This window comes from Hypanus sabinus, unplaced genomic scaffold (assembly GCF_030144855.1).
Source record: "Hypanus sabinus isolate sHypSab1 unplaced genomic scaffold, sHypSab1.hap1 scaffold_361, whole genome shotgun sequence".
In the NCBI taxonomy this organism is placed as follows: Eukaryota; Metazoa; Chordata; class Chondrichthyes; order Myliobatiformes; family Dasyatidae; genus Hypanus; species Hypanus sabinus.
Window position 1 is genome coordinate 266,121 of NW_026781258.1, and position 21,171 is coordinate 287,291.

Here is a 21,171-nt window from a genome sequence, read left to right on the forward strand (position 1 = left end):
TTGTCAAACATATGATTACAGAATATGAAGCAATACATACATGATTAATATATAGCAGACTAGAGAAGTGTATAAAATATTTTCTATTTCATTCTTAAACTTAACGTCCGGACAGTCAATCCACCATGTCATTGTCTTTACCTTTCACATACATTGTTACAATACCAGATTCCTGCAAAACCAAAACCCCGTTATCTTCAAAATGGCGCTTGATCACACATTTTCTCATTTCCACTTCACTACAGAATATTTAACCATCACGTGCTCAGACCCAACAGGGCTTTCACGTTCCGCCTGAAATTTATCCTGCACAGTAGCTAACTACTCACTCGTGTTTTCTAAACTAAGCCCACTCGCTGAAATTTCAAAGAAATCCTTTGCTCCAAACAAGTCATTAATTCTATCTCCAAGATCATTAGTTCTATATGTTTCCATTAGAACACCTGCCGATGGCCTCTCTTGGTCAACACAACGCTTCCCTTTGTTTTGAGAGGTCTCCGAAGCCTGTCTCTCCAATTCCCAAACTTGAACAACATCACCACGTTGTTTATCTAAATTCAAAAACATAGTTAAGCGAACCTACGTGTACTGTCTCAGCATCTGAGAGAGCTGTTTCTGTCAGCAAGGTCAAAAGTCTTCAACCCAATCTACACTTCACAGGTACTTTATTCAAAAGTCCGGAGACAGCACCCTTCTCAATATCTTCAATAACATTCACCTCACCAGTTTTCATCTCATCACCAACATTTAGAACACTGCCTAACTCAGCTGACTGAGAATCCTCAATTTCCACTGCTAACAAGGTTAACCCCTTATTCACTGAACCAAGTCCAGCGGACACAAAAGGACTGTATTCCTTTTCAACCGACTCAGACACCTCAGGCCTTAACTGAGTTCCAAGACAAGGCGCAATACCCTGTAAATTCACAGTTGCTTCAAGAACCTGAACACAGAAAATCGGGCAATCTGCCACTTCTACGCTTTCATTACTAGCCCCAAATTCAAATTCCAGTTCACCCTGATTACCCCAGCTACTCTCTTCGAGGCTCCCATTCAGGAAAAACTTAACCTCATGGGTTAAAGCAAACTCGACTGCTGACTAATCAGACCCTGATTGGTTCTCAGCCACTTTCTCATCCTACCCCTTTAATTTTTCTAACCGAAGCTGAACTTTAGCCTCAGTAGGTTTACTTTAAACAGCATTTCCAAAATATTCTCTTCAACCGTTCCCTTGGATGTATATTGCTTTGCTATTAACGCTTGTATTATGTACGTCCTCATTCTAGTGCTCACCTTAAGTTTTAGATTATGAGTAATTCACAAATGCACATTTCTCTTAGCACCATCTCATACTTCAGGGGATGGCTCCAACGAAACGTACCAACCTCAATCTCCATTGCTGCTGATTTTCCACGAAAGGAAATATAAAGTGTTTTTCCCCTTCAGGATAAACCACTAATCACTCAATTAAGCATCCAACAAATTTAGAATGGCTCCAATCAAGTTTTTTTATTAATACCGGACGAGCCCCCAATTTTTAACATACCCCGTAACGAGGCAAAAGAACCATCAGAAATGGAACACACTGGAGTCTGATTTTAGAGCATAGAACATAGAACAGTACATCACAGTTCAGGATTTCTGGACCACAGTGTTGTGCCGACCATTAAACCCGGCCTCCCACCTTAAATTTTAACACCAGATCCCTCTGGTCTCCCACAATACCAAGTTTCCTGACATTTACTTTGAACTCTGCCTTGTAAGTTGACCTTCCAAAGTGTACCACCTCACACTTCTCTGTGTTGAACTTCATCTGCCACTTCTCAGCCCACTTCTGCATCCGATCAATGTCTCTCTGAAATCTGCTACAAACAAAACACTATTTATTAGTATCTACGTGATATAGCAATATAAAACCAGAATAAATCAAACATGCTAGCAGAGCGACTGACGGACTGGTGCAGAGACCTGTTACCTGTCTCTTAATGTGAACAAACTAAAGAGATGGTTGCTGACTTCAGGAGGGCACAGAGCGACCATTCCCCCCTGAACATCGACGGTTTCTCTGTGGAGATCGTAAAAAGCACGAAAGTGTCACCTGATGGAAATTTCACCTGGTACCTCACCTGGTAACTCCAAGCAAAGAAAACCCAGCAGCGTCTCTACTTTCTGCGAAGGCTGAGGGAAGTTTATCTCCCACTCTCCTCCCGCCATCCTCATCACGTTCGACAGGGGTTGTATGGAGAGCAACCTGAGCAGCTGCATCACTGCCTGGTTCGGAAATTGCACCATTTCGGATCGCAAGACCCCTCAGCTGATAGGTTAGCTGAGAAGATCATCGGGGTCTCTCTTCCCGCCATCTCGGACACGTACACCACACTCCGCATCCGCAAAGGAAACAGCATTATGAAGGACCCCATGCACCGCTCATACAATCTCTTCTCACTTCTGCCGTCTGGGAAAAGGCACCGAAGCATTCGGGCTCTCACGACCAGACTATGTAACAGCTTCTTTCCCCAAGATATCAGGCTCCTCATTACCCGAGCCTGCACAGACCCCTTGCCCTATTTGTCCTGTTAATTGTTTATTGCAATATATGCACTGTTTTATGCATTTTATGCAGTCCTCTGTAGGTCTGTAACCTAGTGTATTTTCTCTGTGTTGCTGTTGCTGTTTTTTTTTTTTTTACGTCGTTCAGTCTAGTTTTTGGACTGTCATGTAACACCATGGTCTTGAAAAACGTAGTCTCATTTTTACTATGCACTGTACCAGCAGTTATGCTCGAAATGACAATAAAACTGACTTGACTTTACTTGATTATGCATATTTAAATCTGTAAATAGAAAACACCAAACTTCTTCAAGCTTAGTTGGTAAATGATACAGTCTTACGATGGTATAGGAATGAAGTCAGTTCAGTTCGTGATATCAAGTTGAGTAGAATTGAGGAGAGAGAGAGAGAGCGAGAAGTGATTTGTTTTCCAAGTAATCCGATGTCGTCGATCTTTCTGTTGTCCTCCGAAGTCCTGTTAATTTTACCAGCTGTGACCACACAAAAGGTTAGCATCTTCACGCGGTGAAGCTATCAACCCAGGCAAGGGTTCAACACCGGTCCCCCCTTTTCCACACTGCGAGTAAAACCCTTCCGTGGGAACTGAAAGCTCATCCAGTGCCTATTTCGTTTGTATTTCTGTCCGTGTCTTCAGCGTCTGTGTATTGGTCTGAACAGCCAGCTGAGCTTGTATACATCCCAAGTATGCTGAACACCAGCTGTCCATTACACAGCTACGCCCTTCCGTAACGATGGAGACTCACGAGCTGTTCGGTGCTCTCTCCCTCTGAATCGGTGTACACCCATTCCCTCTTTTTAAAGTCACAGTCCATATTGAATACACCTTTGGATCCCGTCACAGTTTTTACGGATAGCGAGGGGTGCCAGCACAATGCTCCATCAATGTGGAAATGTAGTTTACATGTAGAACCAAACTGGCATTTCTGTCTGTAACAAAATGAAACCCGTATCGCGTCAAAGTGTTTTGCTAATAATGTTCGTGCAACATTACGCTGAGCAAACCTGAGTACCTGACACAGACCGCAGTCCCTACACTGTATTTCATCTGCCACTTCATTGTCTGTTATTCAAATCTGTCTGAGTCCTTCTGCAGACACTCACTTTGCTCTAAGCTCCCTGTCCGGCTCCTATCTTCGTAGCAACTACAAAGTCGGTCACCAAGCCAACAACTCTGTCATCCAAATTGTTCATTTTAAAATGCACTGACGCAATCTCAATACCGACTCCAGAGGAACGTCATTGGTTACCGGTAGCCAACAGAATAGGCACGCATTGTGCTAACTCTTTATCTGATGCCAGTATACCAATCTTCGATCCTTGCCAGTATTTTTCCGGTAATACCATGAGTTATGATCTTGTTTGGCAGCCTCATGTCCAGCAAGTCGTTAGAAACCATCTGAGAATCCAGGAGACAAACATCCACGGCCTCTCCTGTCTATTCTGCTTGTTATTTGCTCAAAGAATTCCAAGAGAGTTGCAGACAATATATATCCTTTAGAAAAACAAGCTGAATTTGGCCTACTTTAACATGCGCTAAATACCCCTAAAAATCATCCTTAATGGAATCCAACCACTGACTAACTGTTCTATAATTTCCTTTCTTCTGCCTCCCTTCCTTCTAAAAGTGTGGGGTGACATTTGAAATTTCCTAGTTCGCCAAAAGCTTTCCAAAATAGAGACACTCTTGAAAGATCATTACTCATTCTTTAAGAGAAAGATGAGGGGGAATTTCTTCTCTCAGAGGCGGTGGGAATGTGGAATGTGCTGCCAGAGCAATGGCACGATTGATCTTCCAACATTTCAGAGATGTTTGGATGGGAGGGAATGTAGGTTGCTGGAACTAGGCAGATTAATGGCTTGGCACAGACTAGACTGGCCCAATGGCATTTTCCTGTGCTGCCAAAGCACATTTTCTCATTAATAATAGCATCCATACTCACTTCTGTCCACGATACTCTTCAATTACTGGCTTTTTCTGAAAAAGGTGAAAGGTCAGGGTAAGAGGTGTAGTGGGCAGGGGAGACAGAATAAAAAAGCGGTACATCATCGGTGACATTGGGAGAAGGGGAGAGGTGTTAATTAATAAAAATCTCCTCAGGATATGTTTTTCTTAACGAAACCAGATTTGAGCACTGCATGCCGGCATGTGTAAAACTAATATAAAATTTGCCCCATTCAGAACTAACACAAAATACAGATCACTAAACTCAAATGAGAGCATAATCCAGAAACATGAGGAAATGGTCACTATGGAAGATCAAGTGAACCACTCATGTCAGTCCATAGAAGACATCCCAGCGATTTGAAAACACAATTTCCTTGCAAACTGAGAAATGAGTGTGCTTCGTGATGGCTGTACCTCAAGTTGTACCGGCTTGATCTAAGAAACGAGTAAAATATAATTATTATTATTATTATTATTATTTTTTCATCATCATCATCCATCATCATCATTATTTGACAAACCTTGCATAGACATTCGATCGCTCCTTCATCATTAAAGGTAAAATAATTAATTAAATAGCCTCACTATATTCTAAAGATATAAATATGAACTTTAGTCAGGATCCGTGAAGAGCAAAGTTATGAAAGTTGCCATAGAGCTGGTAGTTTATGAACCAGATCAGCCCGATAGAATACAACTGAGAGATAGATATTAAACACGATTAAAAGACGTGGGAGCAGAGATAGGTTATCGAGTTTGCACCACCATTTCATCATGGCTGATCCAACTTTCGTCTCTGACCCAATCGCTTGCTTTCACCCTGTATACCTTCATGTCCTGACAAGTCAGGAATCTATCAATCTCTGTCCTAAATAAGCAGAAAGTCTCGGCCTCTACAGCTGCCTGTCCCCACACTCTGGCTGACCTCATCAGCGCTGGATATGGTGGCCCCGCTATTCAGAAACTGTTTCCTCTGGTCCAAGAATCTCCCACCACAGGACGCATTCCGACATCATCCAGCCCATCGGGGACATTCGATATATTCAAATTCTATCACCCGTCAAATTCTCTTCATATGACAAAATATTGAATCCCGGAATCATTTTCATACACCTCTGTTAAACTCGTTCAGATGTTGCGACTTTTTCAGTTCACAGCTGGTATGTACAGACCACGTGAGGTCCTCGGTGATGTGGATGCTAAGGATCTTAAAGCTGTTTACCCTCTCAACTATAGATCCATTGATGTCAATAGGGGTTGGCCCGTCACTATTCCTCCTGTAATCAACATCCAGCGCCTTTGTTTTTGCGTCATTGAAGGAGAGGTTGTTTACTTGACGTCACTGTGTCAGAGAGATAACTTCTTCCCTGGAGGCCACGTCGTTATTTTTTGAGATTAGTCCAATCAATGTACTATCGTCGGCAAATTTAATTAACAGATTGGAGCTGTGGGTGGCGATACAATCATGGGTATACAGGGAGTAAGGGAGGGGACTCGGTACATGGCCCTGAGCTGCCCCTGTGTTGAAAGTCAGAGGGGTGGAGGTGAGGGAACCCATTCTTACAATATTCTGGCGATCTGAGAGGCGGGGTCAAGGACGAGACCTCTGAGTTTCCTGTCGAGCCTGGGGGCAATTATGGTGTTGAATACTGAACTATAGTCCAATAATAGCAATCTCACTTAAGCATCCTTCTCCGGATGAGTAAGGGCGATATGTAGATCAGCGGCTATTGCGCCGTCTGCCGATCGGTTGCGTCGGTTGGCAACTTTTAAGGGGTCCAGCACCCTCCTTTCATAAAAGGGTTACATACACTAATCACACAGGCCTGCGTTAGTCACCAAGTAATCTCAATGCCCCGCTGTGTCCCCACAACCTCGTGTCAATCAGGAACGGATACGTCCTGGGAAATGCACAACGGAAATGTGAAGGAATTTTAGGCTGGTGTTCTGGACAGGTTTTCCCCATGCAGGCAGGGAAAGGACGGTAGGCTGAAGGAACCGGACCGGACCCTAACAGTATCACCTCTGCCTTCAAATTCATCCTTCCAAAGTGAATCATTCCGTACCTTTCCGGGTTGAACTCCATCTGTAACTTCTCAGCGCTGCTCTGCGTCCTGTTGTAATCTGTGACAACCTTCTATACCATCCATAATTCCACCAACTTGCACATCATTGCATGTGCAATAAACCACCATTCCACCTCCTTATTTACATAATTTTTAAAGCACTAAAATTCGATGCTCACGGAACAAATTTCTGCAGGACAACACGGGCACCAGGATCCAGAGAGGAAACGTTCCATTCACAACTATCCTCTGCCTTCTAGGGCGTCGCTCCTGAATCCACCAGCCAACTTTTCCAGGATACCAAGTCTTCTAACGTTTTGAAATGATTAACTGAAGGATGACCATCACATCCTCACAGAATTGAAGCAGGCTCGAGAAACATTATCTTCCCCTCACAAAGCCATACTGATTCTTCCAAATCAGGTAATACATCTCCGAATTCTCTTAAATTCTGTTTCTAAGAATGTTCTCAATTAAGTAGGGCTTACCGCTTCACACAGTCACCCAGGGATTCTCCCGACAACAAAAGAGAACTTATCTATCCTAATGTCTTTTTTCAGAAGTTCCAGTACATCCTCCCTCCTAATCTCGGTATGTTGTCGCACCTGCTCTGTACCTGGTCCACCGGATCTGAATCCTGCTGTGTACCTGTTTCGGCCGGTCCGGATCTGGTTCTACCCTTGTAGCCGCCCTGCTCTATATCTTGTTCTGCGCTGTTTGCCGGCCTGTTCATTATCTGTTTTGTCCAGCTGGTCGTGTTCCCCTGCTTCTCTCGTACGCTGGTCGCGCTGTTCCGCCTTATTCGCCTTGCCCGCGTTGTCACGCTGTCGGTTGACTTTCCCAATGTACCCGGTGTATCACGGCAGTACTGCTGCTCACCCTGGACCAAGCTCCCTTCTGTTACCTCGCCTCCTTCGGGTAAGCCAGGCCGTCGCTGTTACCCCTCGCGTGGTTCTGTCCCTTCTTGTCCCTTGCCCCCATCGGGCAAGCCAGGCCGTTGCCGTTACCCTACGGGTGGTTCTGTCCCTTCCTACCCCTCAGCTCTGATGGGCTGTGCCCCGCACCTGCCCAGGTGTCAGCGCCTTGCCCAGGCCTACGTGTTTCCGCCTGGGATGCGGCCCTGCCCGTGATCCATATGCCTTGATGACTCATCCTGCCCCGCTTGAAATCTGGGATCCTCTCGCCTCGCTTGACCTCCGGGATCCAGTCCCGCCTGCATTACCCTTTACATGCCATGGCATCCCCATCCTGTCCTACCCCTAGCACTTCAGTGCCTGCGTCCTACATTTGGGTCCATTCCATGTCCGCTCCTGACAGATACTTTCTCAAGTCAACCGAGGGGCGCATGCTAGTAAAAATTCCTCAATGGAAACAGAGTGATGAGACGTTCTCCAATAAGGCGAGACCCGCTCATCGCTCCGAGAACCACAATAGGCACAGAGCTACTCACTGCAGAGGAAGTGTGATTAAGCGGTGACCTTGAACACTTCCGCTGTTCTGCACTTACTCATTGTGACGCTCAAAAGGCAATATACCTGACAGTAAATCAGGGGATAAAAATACAACCTCGTGGCAAATAATAGAACAACCTGGGAACCTGGGCAGGATTCACAGATTTCACTTGTTTCTTTTGTTCAAAGAGAGAATGGATAGAGAAATAGTGGTAGAATTGTGGCAGGGTTGAGAATATCATTGAAGTGAAATAGACTGCACCGCACGTCACGGGTATGAGGTGGTCAAGTCATTCACTGGCAGAGGTCAGGCTCCTGCCAAACGGTCCATGTGCGCGCTGGAAAACATTGCTTTTCAAATGGTCCACAGCCCTCGCTAATTTCCAGGAGACACGTTCCGTTTTTGCTCATAGGTCTCTGGAATATCTCTGTGGATCTTTTAAACTCTTTTGAGGAATATGTGCAGTGCACTTTATTGTAACACGTGTCAGATGTTACTGAGATTTCCATAGCTCAGTCCGCCCTGAACGGCTGGAGCGAACGAAAGAAAAGAACAAACGGATGTTCCGCTTTAATAAAGAAGTGTTCTCCATTTCACCTGCCAGAACAAACTCTTTCCCTCAATTTCAGAAGCCAATGTGTTCCGTCAAATGGTACCAAATAAATCGACTTCAAGGTGAATGCCTACTTTAAAAGCAATACAGATACAAAAGATAGAATAGACACATATCCTATTTTAATGACTCAAGCCAGGTATCACGGTAAATAACGTGAAAAATTCACATAGATTGCAATATCCCTTGAGGAGTCAAATTCATGACACGGGAACAATGAGTAAAAATAGTTCAACGTAAGTGTTTGTGCAGTTGTTTGTCACTAATGTCCCTGACGTGATCGCCATGCTAATTGCCTCAGTGGAATTGTTTTCACCTCAATAAAAGTCTGTTAAACCGATCCCCAGTCCATGTGAGCAGCTGAAACGCTCCGTACAACTGAACGCTCCTTCTGACGGGATATGGGATATCCGCCGATTTTCAACATCGCGGCCATTTTCTATCCCACACTTGTAGCGGTTGGTGTCCCCGGTAAGATGCCGGAGCTGGTTACTTTATGTGTGGTGCCGCCGTTACTCTGCTGCGGTATCCGCACTGTTACTGAGCACAGATGCAACCGTCGGCTGAAACGTGTTTCCGGAATGGGGGATTCAGACTTCTAACGGTTTTACTTGCATTTTCCATATTTCGATAGCAGTGTTTTCTTCCTTTGTCAATTAGGTTGGTCCAGAAATTGCCGCAGTTTCATAATTTAACCTCCCTAGGCTTTCTTAAGTGATGCTGGTCTCTGCTTTTCTAGGTCCGAGTATCTATCAGCGGAGACACATTTATTTAAATGAAGGTCCAATATATTTCCAACATATAGGACTGTTCTTCCGTAGTCAGTAAATGAGCACTCGTGCTTGATATCTCCATGATGCCAATCTGTCAACGCTACAAACAATCCCTTCGGCTATTTCACCTCTAATAATTGACATGGTGTTGTTTACAGGAGCGATTGACTGCTCACCGGTCCGTGAGTCGTGGAACTCGGAATCCTCGCTCTAAACTGTGGGAATGTCGCCAACCCACTGACACCCACATCCGTCATTGTCCTCCAGCCGGAGTGCAGCGACGGAGACCGCACACACTGGACCCCCGCATTCCACTTCCAAACGGACCATGCCCTGCATAACATCGGTAGAATGGGGGCATTCAGGGAACTGACCATATCACTATTTTGTTTCCAAATTTCTTGCAGTTAATTTAAATGCGATTGTGTTCCTCTCTCGGGGAAAGTGCGGACTCTCCAAATGCATCACCCGTTACCTGGTTGGAATGGCAACAGCGGATATGATGGTGGTTATCGTTGTTGCTTTAGTGGAACAGACCAACAATATCTACATTTATTCCAGATCCCTGCTCATCACTCCTGTATGCGCTCTGACACTTGTATTTCGGCTTGTAACGAGGGATTTTTCTGTTTGGTTCACGGTCAGTTTTACCTTCGATCGCTTCATCGCAATATGTTGTCAAAAGCTGCGGGAGCGATACTGCACCGAGAGAACAGCAACGGTGGTTCTGGTGACCGTGGTTATAGTGAGCTGCGGGAAATGTGCACCGGTTTACTTTGCCGTTGAACCTTACGTCATCATTGAAAACATGCCCTGGCGTTGCGCCCTCACATATGAATACGCTAATTCACCCGTGTGGAGAGGATATGCATTACTGGACCGTATGTTAACACCATTGATACCAATTGGCTTAATCCTGGTGTTTAACGGGTTAACCGTAAGACATATCGTTGTGGCAAATAGAGTCCGCAGAAGGCTTCGGCACAGTGGCGACAATCAGAAAGATGCCGAGGTGGAAAAACGCAGAAAATCGATGATTTTGTTGTTTTCTATATCAGCTAATTTCATCTTACTTTGGATGCCCTCTGTAGCCTATTCTATGAAATGGCAAGCGCAAAACTATTATTACCAGGACAGATATTTGAGTTCCCCGGTATACATCCTACAGCAATTTGGGTCCATGTTGCAAATGCTCAGCATGTGCACCAATACTTGTATCTATACACTGACACAGAGGAAATTCAGGGAAGAGCTGAGGAATGGAATGAAGTACGTGTTTACATTAAATGGCCATCTGCGTAGGTAACGCCCGTGCCTACTGATAATTCAGAGGAGTTTTCAAATAAAGCCGTTTTGCAATGAACCGGTTTGTCAAATGTGTCATTAATTCAAGCAATCATATGCCTGTTCGTCCAGAAATTGCAGAAATGTCGGAGAATTGATGACTTCATACAGTTCAGGTAGGTAGCAATACAAACTCTCAATGCTCCTGGCGTGATTGTCACTTTGGTTGAAATATGTTCCAAACTATCACATCACTCGACTGTCACAAGGACAGGGATGGGTGCAGAAATTTCCGGGGATTAGATGTTTCAAGATGGACAGTTTCGCGTAACAAACTGGAAAGTGAGTGCGATGGGAAACAAGGGATATTATCGCAGCTGCAGATACGGAGGGCAACAGTGAGACAAACAGAGATATGTGATCACCTCATTTGGATTATTCCATGCAGCCGCCACTCTAACAAAAAAAAACCTGCAACGGGAACAGCGAGGAACCGATCGGGAAGCGGGACATGGACATTTACCATGTTATTGACATGGCGAACTGAAACTTCCACAATATTATTTGGCAACTCCCCAAGGTAAAAAGTTTCGGTATAGCATAATTTCTCAGTTGTGTCCAGGAAGGATTAATGTCACTATAAGAAGATAGGTGGACTAGCGAACAGTCCAAACCGGATCTAATATTAGAAAAGGAAACGTATCAGGTGACAGATCTTTCCGCGGCTCAGCATTACAGAACAACAGGGCACAACTACCCTCCATTTACCTTGACCAGGGAGCATGGGATCTATTTAAGTGGAGATCCGCGAATTATGGAATTATGGTGTTAGCTGGCAGGAACTTGGGAAGGTAAATTGGGAAAAGATGTACTCAGTGAAATGCGCAACAAATATGAGGGGATTGGATAGGGAGCATTGACATAGGGTTCAGTATAGGCTTGTCTCCGTGAAGCAGGTAAAGGATGATAGCGTAAAGTAACTCTGGGTGACAAGAAAGTTGGAACAACTCCTCAAGAGGGAGAAATAACGATTCTTAAAAATTAGGAAGAAAGAATTAGGTAAGGCTATAGCGGGTCAGAGTGTAGAAAGAAAAGAATTTAACAATGGAATTAGAAGAGGTAGAAGGGGACTTGAGAAGTTCTTGGCGAATTGCACTGTGAAGAGTAGGCGGAGACTGGACACAGTCTGGGCAGTTCAGAGGAAAACTTGTATCCAAAAAGGCAGTGAAGCTCCTCACTGAATACATTGATGAATGTGAACACCGCGTTAAACGGCAGACGCTCAGAAAGAGGATTCGGGGGAAACTTCGAAAACATTATGATGGATGATTCCCCAGTGCCAGAAGGGATATAGTCCAGGTAATTTGGTAAAGCGAGAGAAGTTATTAGTGAGCTTTTGGACAGGATCTTTGTGTCTTCGCTGGCCACGGAAGTAGAACTGGATGACTTGGGGGGGGGGGCGGGGGGTGTAAACTATTATTCATTTGTTGCCGAAAGATAATAGGGATACTTCTTGGAATTACAGATGGAGCCTTACATCAGTAGTGGGTAAATTACCGGAGACGATTATTGAAGAAGGAAATTATGAATATTTGGAGAAACGTTGTCCGGCTACGGAGAGAGAACATGGCATGTTGTCTTTTATGAGCCAGATTGAATTATATGAAAACAAATGTGAAAATAAAACCAACAGATGAACCAGGACAGTCGATGTGGGTGCTTTAATTCTGGTCAGACGTTTGATCAGTTCCCCATAGTAGACTCATTCAGACAGTCAGACGCATGGTATCGAAGGAAACCTGGTTTCGTTGATTCAGATTTGGCTTCCTAACAGAAGGTAGATCATGTAGTAGATAGGGTGAATTCTTGCTGGAAGACAGCGGACAACCGTGTTCCGCACAGAGCGTCGAAATTGTGGTGCAAGTTGCAACTCTATTTTGGACTCTGCAGTTACAGTGTACCGAGAAACAGTGCTGAGGGAAATAACCGATTTAGTCTGACCACCCAGCAACAGCTGGAATGTTAATGGAATTAGGGGTGACGATGTAAGCAAATCGCTGAACTATTGACTGCACCGGCACGTTATCTTAACTATCCCGTCATTTACATATTACAGTAAAGATGCTAATTTATGGAAATAGGGCTGATGACGTACGCAGATCGCTCAGCTGTTGACTGCACCGGAACGTTATCTTAACTACCCCGTCATTTACATATTACAATAAAGGTGCTAATTTATGGAAATAGGGCTGAAAACGTAAGCAGATCGCTCAGCTATTGACTGCACCACCACGTTATCTAAACTGACCTGTCATTAACATATTACAGGGCAGATGCTACAATGACTTCAAAGCAATCATTTCCAACGGAGCCCTACAACTTAAAAACAGCTTTTCAAAGTGTACAGCAGCAGGTTTTTCTGCTGATTAAAAATATCTAGCCTTCCAAAATGCCAATTCCAAATTCACAGTTCAAGTATACACCAAGTTATCCTAATGCCAATTTACCTCTGTATCGTGGTTTTATCGTATCGGGTGTAGATACACTCATATTTCAATCCCTTTAACCCTGAATCCACATGGCCTGTGTGGAATCCGTGTCTCCCTCTGAGATCAATAATAAATGAAACACGCAAAACTACACAAACTGAAAACGCAGCGAAGGCAAAGCAAATATCCGGGCTCACACTTGTCTTCCTTCAAACCCATCGCAGGCAATTGGAGAATACAGATTAAACAACTTCCAAATCTTCCATCTTCTCATGCTGTAAACATCCATTAACTCAGTCTCCATGCTTCAGTTTGCGCAAGGACAGAGGGATCGAACAGTATCAACGACTTTCTAGATTGGTCTGTGCAGTGAGACATTAAAATTCTAACCCAGATATCCAGCGAGATAGCCAGAGGGAACCAACGCACAGAAATAGGGACTTCAGCCCGTCCAGCCAATGAGGATTTATTTAAACTGCCTACTCCCATCGATCTCACCCGGACCGTGGCCATCCATATCCCAGTACTTATCCAATCATCTATTAAACGTTCACATCGGAATCTCAATGCATTTGCGTAGGCAGCACTGTCTACACTCTGGAATCCATCTGGGTGAAGAAGTTTCCCCTCCTATATTCCCTAAACATTTCACATTTCACCCTTCACCCATGATCTCCAGTTGTATTCTCGCCCAACATCAGTGGAGAAAGCCGGCTTGCATTTACACTCCCTATACGCCTCATAATGTTGTCTTCCTCTTTCAAATCTCCCCTCAGTCTTCTGCCCACTCGGAAATAATGTTCTAACATACGTAATTGTTCCTTCTAATTCAAAACATCCAGTCCCGGCAATAGCCGGGTAACTTTGTACTTTATTCGTTCAAACATATTTATATATGCCCTGTTGGTAGTTGAGCAAAAATTAGATCTAATTAGGCCTCAACAATTTTTTAAACAGCATCGACATAACACCCCAACTCCTGAACTCAGTACTATCGTCTATGAGGGCCAATGTAAGAAAAGCTTTTTTTTTTTTGCGACGCTGTCTAACTGCGCCATAACTTTCATTGAATATGGAGATGCATTCCCAGATTGGTTTGTTCTATCGTACTCCTCAGTGCCCTGTTTCTCATTGTGTCAGATCAAGCCTAGCTTGTCCTCACAAAGTGCAAAATCTAACACTTGTGTATGTGTTGAATCCAACCCGCCGTTTTTCAGCCCGTTGTTCAAGTTGGTCCAGAGCCCGCTTAATGCTCCGTTAGTCTTCCTCACTGAGGAGAAAGAGACCGGGGAATGTAAAGAGACTGCGGCGAGAGTCTGAGCAGGAAGGGAGGGAGAGAGACGCGGACGAGATTTTAGGATAGGAGAAACGGCAAAGGGCGAGAGAAACTGAGCGAGACCGGGTGCGGCGGGGTAGAAGGAGAGACCGAGGGCTTAGAGAAAGACCGGGGGGAGGGAGGTCGGGGAAGTCGAGAGATCTGAAGTGAGAACAGATATTTCTGGTGTGCAAAGATCATTGTGAGGAGGAAGATTGGAACAGAACTCGCTCGGGGAGAGCCCGAGACAGCGGAGGGCGGCGTAAGATATGCGTGAAACATGATAGGAGAGAAATTGGCCGGCGGGGGGTGGGGGAGAATTGGGGAGGCTGATGGATACAGAGGGACGCGAAATTAAAATACCTGGGAGGGAAATAGACACTATGGGTTGAGAGAGAGAATTGGATGAGGTCGGAAAGTGTGAGTCAGAGAATACAGTCCATACATGCACTGAGCGATTAGAGGACTTTCCTTCCTGCAGGGAATTCTGGGAGTACAGCGCTTCCATTCTAAAGTCCTTCAGAAACAAGCAACCCGTGTCATCTCGCTGACCTCTCTCACCTCGACTGCTTAAATACTCTCCTTCCCACACCGTATCCTCGATCTCGCTTTCCTGAACCGGTTTTCGCGATCTTCACCCTCTCTCTCCCTCTCTGTGATCACATCCGTTGGCTCCTTTTAGGAACGCGCAAAGTAGTTTGATGAAACATACTTAGTCATGTTAGTAATGGGACACTCTGGACAATTTACAGTGTTGTACCTTTTCCCCGGCGCCCCTCTACCCGCCTGTCGGCTGTATAACCTGCCCGACCAGAAAGGGAAGCAGTGGAGGCTTACCTAAATGACTCTTTCACGGCGGGCATTATCCGACCCTCATCTTCCCCTGTAGGCGCAGGATTCTTCTTTGTGGGGAAGAAGGACAGCTCACTGCGCCCCTGCATTGTCTACCGTGGCCTGAACAACATCACCATAAAGAATAATTGTCCACTGCCCCTCATCAACTCTGCCTTCGAGCCCCTTCACGTAGCCACAACTTTCTCTAAGTTTGACCTGCGGAGTGTCTATCACCTGGTCAGGATAAGGGAGGGAGGTGAGTGGGAAAACAGCTTGTAATACCCCTCTTGGTAATTTCGAACATCTGGTCACTACATTCGGCCTCATCAATGCCCCCGCTGTCTTCCGAGCCTTGATAAACTATGCCCTTACGTAATTTATTAATAGTTTCGTTTTCTTTTATTTGGACGACATCTCTATCTTCTCCCGTTATCTCCAGGAACACACGCACCATGTTGGTCAGGTTCTTCAGAGGCTTTTGGAAAACCAGCTATTCGTTAAGGCAGAGAAGTGCAGGTTCCATGCCCGTTCCGTCAGTTTGCTGGAGTACATCATTGAGAGCGGCCCAGTGAGGGCGGATCTCGAAAAGATCCGGGCGGTGGCGGAGTGGCCAAACCCCACGACACTTAAGCAACTCCAGCGATTTCTGCGGTTCGCAAATTTCTACCGTCGCTTCATCAGGGATTGCAGCCGGGTGGCAGCGCCCCTTACTCGATTCACCTCTCCTGAGACCCTTTTCACTGGACACCCGAAGCGGCCCAACCTGACCCGTCTGGTCAATTCATTGTGGAAGTCGACGCCTCCGACTCTGAGTTGGGAGCGGTCCTCTTCCAACGCTCCAGCCCAGACCAAGAGCTCCATCCCTGCGCCTCCTCCTCTCGCCGCCTAAACCCCGCCGAACGGAACCACGACGTAGGGAACCGGGAGTCACTGGCCGTCAAACTCGCTTTGGAGGAGTGGAGACACTGGCTGGAGGGAACGGAACATCCATTCATCGTCTGGACGAACTACAAGAACCTCGCATACATCAAAACCGCCCGACCAGTCATCCCAGAGCACTCATCTGGCTTGGGTAAAGTACGCCCACAACTCCCTGGTCAGCACCGCCACCGGAATGTCTCCCTTCGAATTCTCCCTCAGTTACCAACCCCCTCTGTTTCCTGCACATGAAGACGACATCGATGTGCCTTCAGTTCAGGCCCATCTCCGCCAGTCCGGCAAGGTCTGGAAGGATGCACCCGTGGCCCTGCTCCACTCAGCCGACTGCAACCCGGAGGATTGCCGATCGCCATCGAATTTCTACACCTAATTAGCGGCCTGGGCAGAAGGTTTGGCTCTCGTCAAAAGACATTCCCCTTAAGAATGAACCCAAGAAACTCGCCCCTCGCTCCATGGGACCATTCGAAATTGAGTGTATAATCAACCCCTCGGCAGTCAGAATCAAAATGCCCACATCCATGGACATTCATCTCAGGTTCCACGTCTCCCAATTGAAACCGGTATCTCTTAGCTAATTGTGTCCATCTGCCAAACCCCTTCCACCCGCCCGGATCATTGACGACCACCCAGCGTACACCGTCTTGTGAATACTGGATGTGCGCCGCCGAGGCAGTACCTGGTCGATTATGAGGGATACGGCCCGGAGGAACGCTCCTGGATTCCCCGTTCCTTCATCCTGGATCCTTCCCTCATCTGTGATTCCATCGAGACAATCCGGACAAGCCTGATGGTTCGCCTGGAAGCTCCCGTTGAGGGATGGGGGGCGGGTGGGTTACTACCATGGTCCTTATTGTCAATTCAGTATTTTTTTTAAATTTTCCTTTGATTGCGCCACGTTTCCGACTGCTAATTTCCCATTTGCTGCGAAATCCCTTTGATAACGGCATACCTATTTTTCATCAGGACCTGCAGCATAGAAACCGCGGCTTTGCAACCACTAGTTGCCCGATCGTTGGTTTTGCCTGTGTGGTAATTAACGTTTCCCGACCGCTTAGGACTGTATGTTTTAAGTTTTTTCTCCAGTATCGAGATTTACCTGTGAAACTCCATTTCTCCGTGTCAAGGTCAGTTTTCCAAGTTGAATTCCAGTTCAGAGGTTTACCCGTGAAGCACAGCCTCTTCGCACAAAAATAAGTCTTCTAATGTTTTACTTCAGTGTAACTCTGTCTCTCCGGACTAAGAAGAGTTTTATCCGCCCTTTCTTTTAGGACGCTCCGACTCAAGATAAATTCTTTCCGACGTCTCCTGCCTACCTGCTCTCCCTCTTGTTTGCCGTTCACGTCTGCACCCTAACCAGTTCTCCGTGCCTGTGTCCTGCACTTGGGTTCGCGATATTCGTTGTAACAAGCACATCCTTTTCCTTAACATCTACAAACTTAATCTTTTCAGTCCACTGCGAGTCATTTCTACAATCGCCTTTTTTTTCCGTCGTGAATACTGAAGCAAAGTATTCATTAGGTACCTCTGCTACCTCCTCCGGCTCCCTGCACACTTTTCCACGCTCACCATTGATTGGTACTATTCTCTCAGATCTTATCATCTTGTTCTTCACATACTTTTAGACAGCCTTGAGGTTTTCACTCATACTGCTCGGAAAAGCCTTGTCATCGCACCTCAGGCTCTCGTGATTTCGATCCTAATCTGCATCCTGGTAGCATTAAAATCTTCTGGTTCATTATCATTACCTGTTTTTCTGAACATTTCGTATGCACTTCATTCTGTATCTGTCAGTCTCTGCTACAGTGTGAGTCTGGATTTCATTCTGTATCTGACCCTCTCTACTATCGTGTCCGTGTGGGGTTCGCTCTGTATCTGTCTGCTCCAGCGTTACGGGTGTTGTCTCAGTCCCGTACCTGTGAATATCTGACTCAGTGTGAGCCGCTGTTTTTTTTTCTCCTCCGTTCCCGCTGTTCCACCAATCTAGTGAATACTCTTAAAACAGAATCTGTATTCACTGAGCTATTCTTAGAACAAGGGCCTTCTACAATTGGATGATGTTAAAATTGTGAGAGAGATAGTGCACTGATGAATAATGACGGTTGTACAGTGCAACACATTCAGCGCCATCGGGTCAGATGGCAAGCAGACCATTCTGCATGCTACACGTTGCTAAACCGCACAGCGCCAACTGAGCAGCATTTGATCCGTAAACCTCTGTGTTTTGGCAACACAACTTCTGAAAGGATGAATGAAATTAAACAAAATAAATATATTGATTAATTTAAATAAATAAGCGCGTAATTAATTTCATAAATTGATCGAAATAACACACACCAAGACCGCCTGTTTCATGTTCCTGCATTATGTATATGAATGCATTACCCTTAAGCAATTCTAAATTGCTGCCTTCACCGTCTATCTCTGGACTCTCTTACGTTTGCTGATTCTGTCACTTGTTCCTCAATGTGAACCAGAGCGTGAAACTATTCGAGTTATATCCCACTCATAAATAATATAAGAATCATTTCGATTTTCTTATTACAGTTTCGGACTCGTCTGCAATATGCCGTGCATCTTTGATTGGGAAAATTGTAACTACGTTGTTCTGTGCAGGACCGAGAGAGTTTGTGAGTAGGATTGCGAGGGAAGGTCCAGTTTGATATTCGGAATCACACAAAGGTTCCACATTGCAGCAGGCTGATGAACTCCGAGAAACTGCTGTCACTGCGACGTCACTGCACAGCCGGGAACGTCCCGTTCATCAGCGGCATGGCTGGCGGGAGAGCTTGTTCCGGTGTTGCAAGACACCGTTTCCTATATTACACCCGTCAATGCAGAAGACCGAGATGAAAGTAGGTGAATGGACAGCAGATGGTGAATAGATTGACATTAAAATGTGAACACATCACCTTGACATGTTGGGATCATGAAACCGCAGAACACAGGAACAAGCTCTTTGACTCACTACTTCTGCGCTGAACAAGGCACCGAATGAGACTAAACTCTGATGTCAGTAGATGACCCATCTCGCTTCATTCACTGGATGCTTATGTGCTTTGACTGAATATTTACCGTTATGGGAATCGAGAGTTTATATCCCAATAGAAGGGAAACCTTTGTCATCAGCTCCCTTGTTGAAGTAAATATTTGAGAAGGCAAGAGAAAACACTGATGGATTAAAAAGGTGGAGGCTCACTTAGAGACATCCCCGGAGGGGAGTAGGAGGGTTGGTGAGTTAGCCAAACTAGAGTTAAGCTGGATGATGAACAGTGATGACCCAGATAAATCGGCAATAGAAGTAGTATTAAGACCCACTCCGTAGAAGGACCATGTGTTAACTTGTAGGATTATTTTGTTGGATCTTCACCTCCATGCCCTGGAAGACTGAACTATATCCTCCAGATGGTGGATGCGTTCACCAGGTGGACAGAGGCTTCCCCAACTAGATAATGAAAACCGCTGACGTTACAGGCAGAATTTTGTTTGGAGAGAGTTTTTACCCGTTGTGCATTGCCGAGGATTGTAGAATCGGATCATGGTCCCCGATACACCGCACAGGTGATACAAAATGTAATGAAACTGGGGAAAAACACAGGTTGGTATCCCTTATCGACCACAATACAGAGCAATTGCTGAACGGATGAGCGGGACCTCAAAGACAATGTTAGGAAAATGAAAGTGTTAGAATCCTTGTTTGCGCTGGATTTATCATCAACCGAGTTTGGTGGCATTGGAAAGGATAAATGCAAGCAACAGTTAATTGAATCTATCAAGTCGGCTCCTTATGTCGCCGCCCATAAAATGTGATGGAAGAAACAGCAGAAACAATCTTATTTCGAGGTGCAAACAAAACCGCGGGAGTTGGAAATCGGACAGAAGGTTATAATGTCTTTCCATCAGCCGAGCCCCTTTACAGCTTCGCGATTTGTAGTGATATGTGATATCGCTGACAGAGCCGGTACATCAGTATATCGAATTTAGACTGTTCCAAACAAATTGGGTTGGTATCATATTAACCAATTCAAATCACTTTGAGATAGTCAATGTCCTCTAGTAGCTCAGTTCCAGAAACCATATTGGCAAAGGGATGCTCTGGACCGAGATGAGATCATACTCTTAGATTCACGTTTCAGGCAATCGGCGGTAATGTGGATGAAGTGCAGTTGTCCACTCAGTGAGTTGGGCAACCACTTCCGGCTTGTACACTGAGTAGAAGGAGAGGTCACATTTTGCACTCGCCCGAATCAAAGCAGAGAAAATGGAAGACAGAATCAGATGGGACAATGAGATTATTACGTGGTCTTCTGCAACTGAAGTGGGAGTTAATGGATCTGGTGTAAATGCATTTTAATAAGGCTTTGTTTAGCCATGGTATGGCCATTCATAACGTCAGAAGATTTGGTATCCAGGGAAAGTTGGCTGTTGTATTCAGAAATGACGCCCACAGAAGCAGAGGATAGTTGTGGATGGAGCGTTTTCACCCCGGATGTCGGTGACCAGTGGAGTCCTGCAGAGATCTGTTCTGAGAGCCCCGGAATTTTGTGTTTTTATGAACGATTTTCATGAAGAGGTGGAAGGGTGATTTATTGTATTTGCAATGATGTGGAGCTAGGTGGAATTATGGATAGCATAGAAGGTTGCGCTAGATTGCAACAGGACAGTGACAGGATGCAGAGCAGCGCTGAGAAGTTACAGATGGAGTTCAACCCGGAACGTTACGAAGTGATTCACTTTGGAAGGATGAATTTGAAGTCAGAGGTGATACTTTCTAGGATCAACCGAGGGCCGCACATTAGTACGAGTTCCACAATAGAAACAGAGTGGTGAGACTCTCTCCAATAAGCCGAGGGCCGCTCATCGGTACGAGTACCAGGATCGGTTAATCTCCTT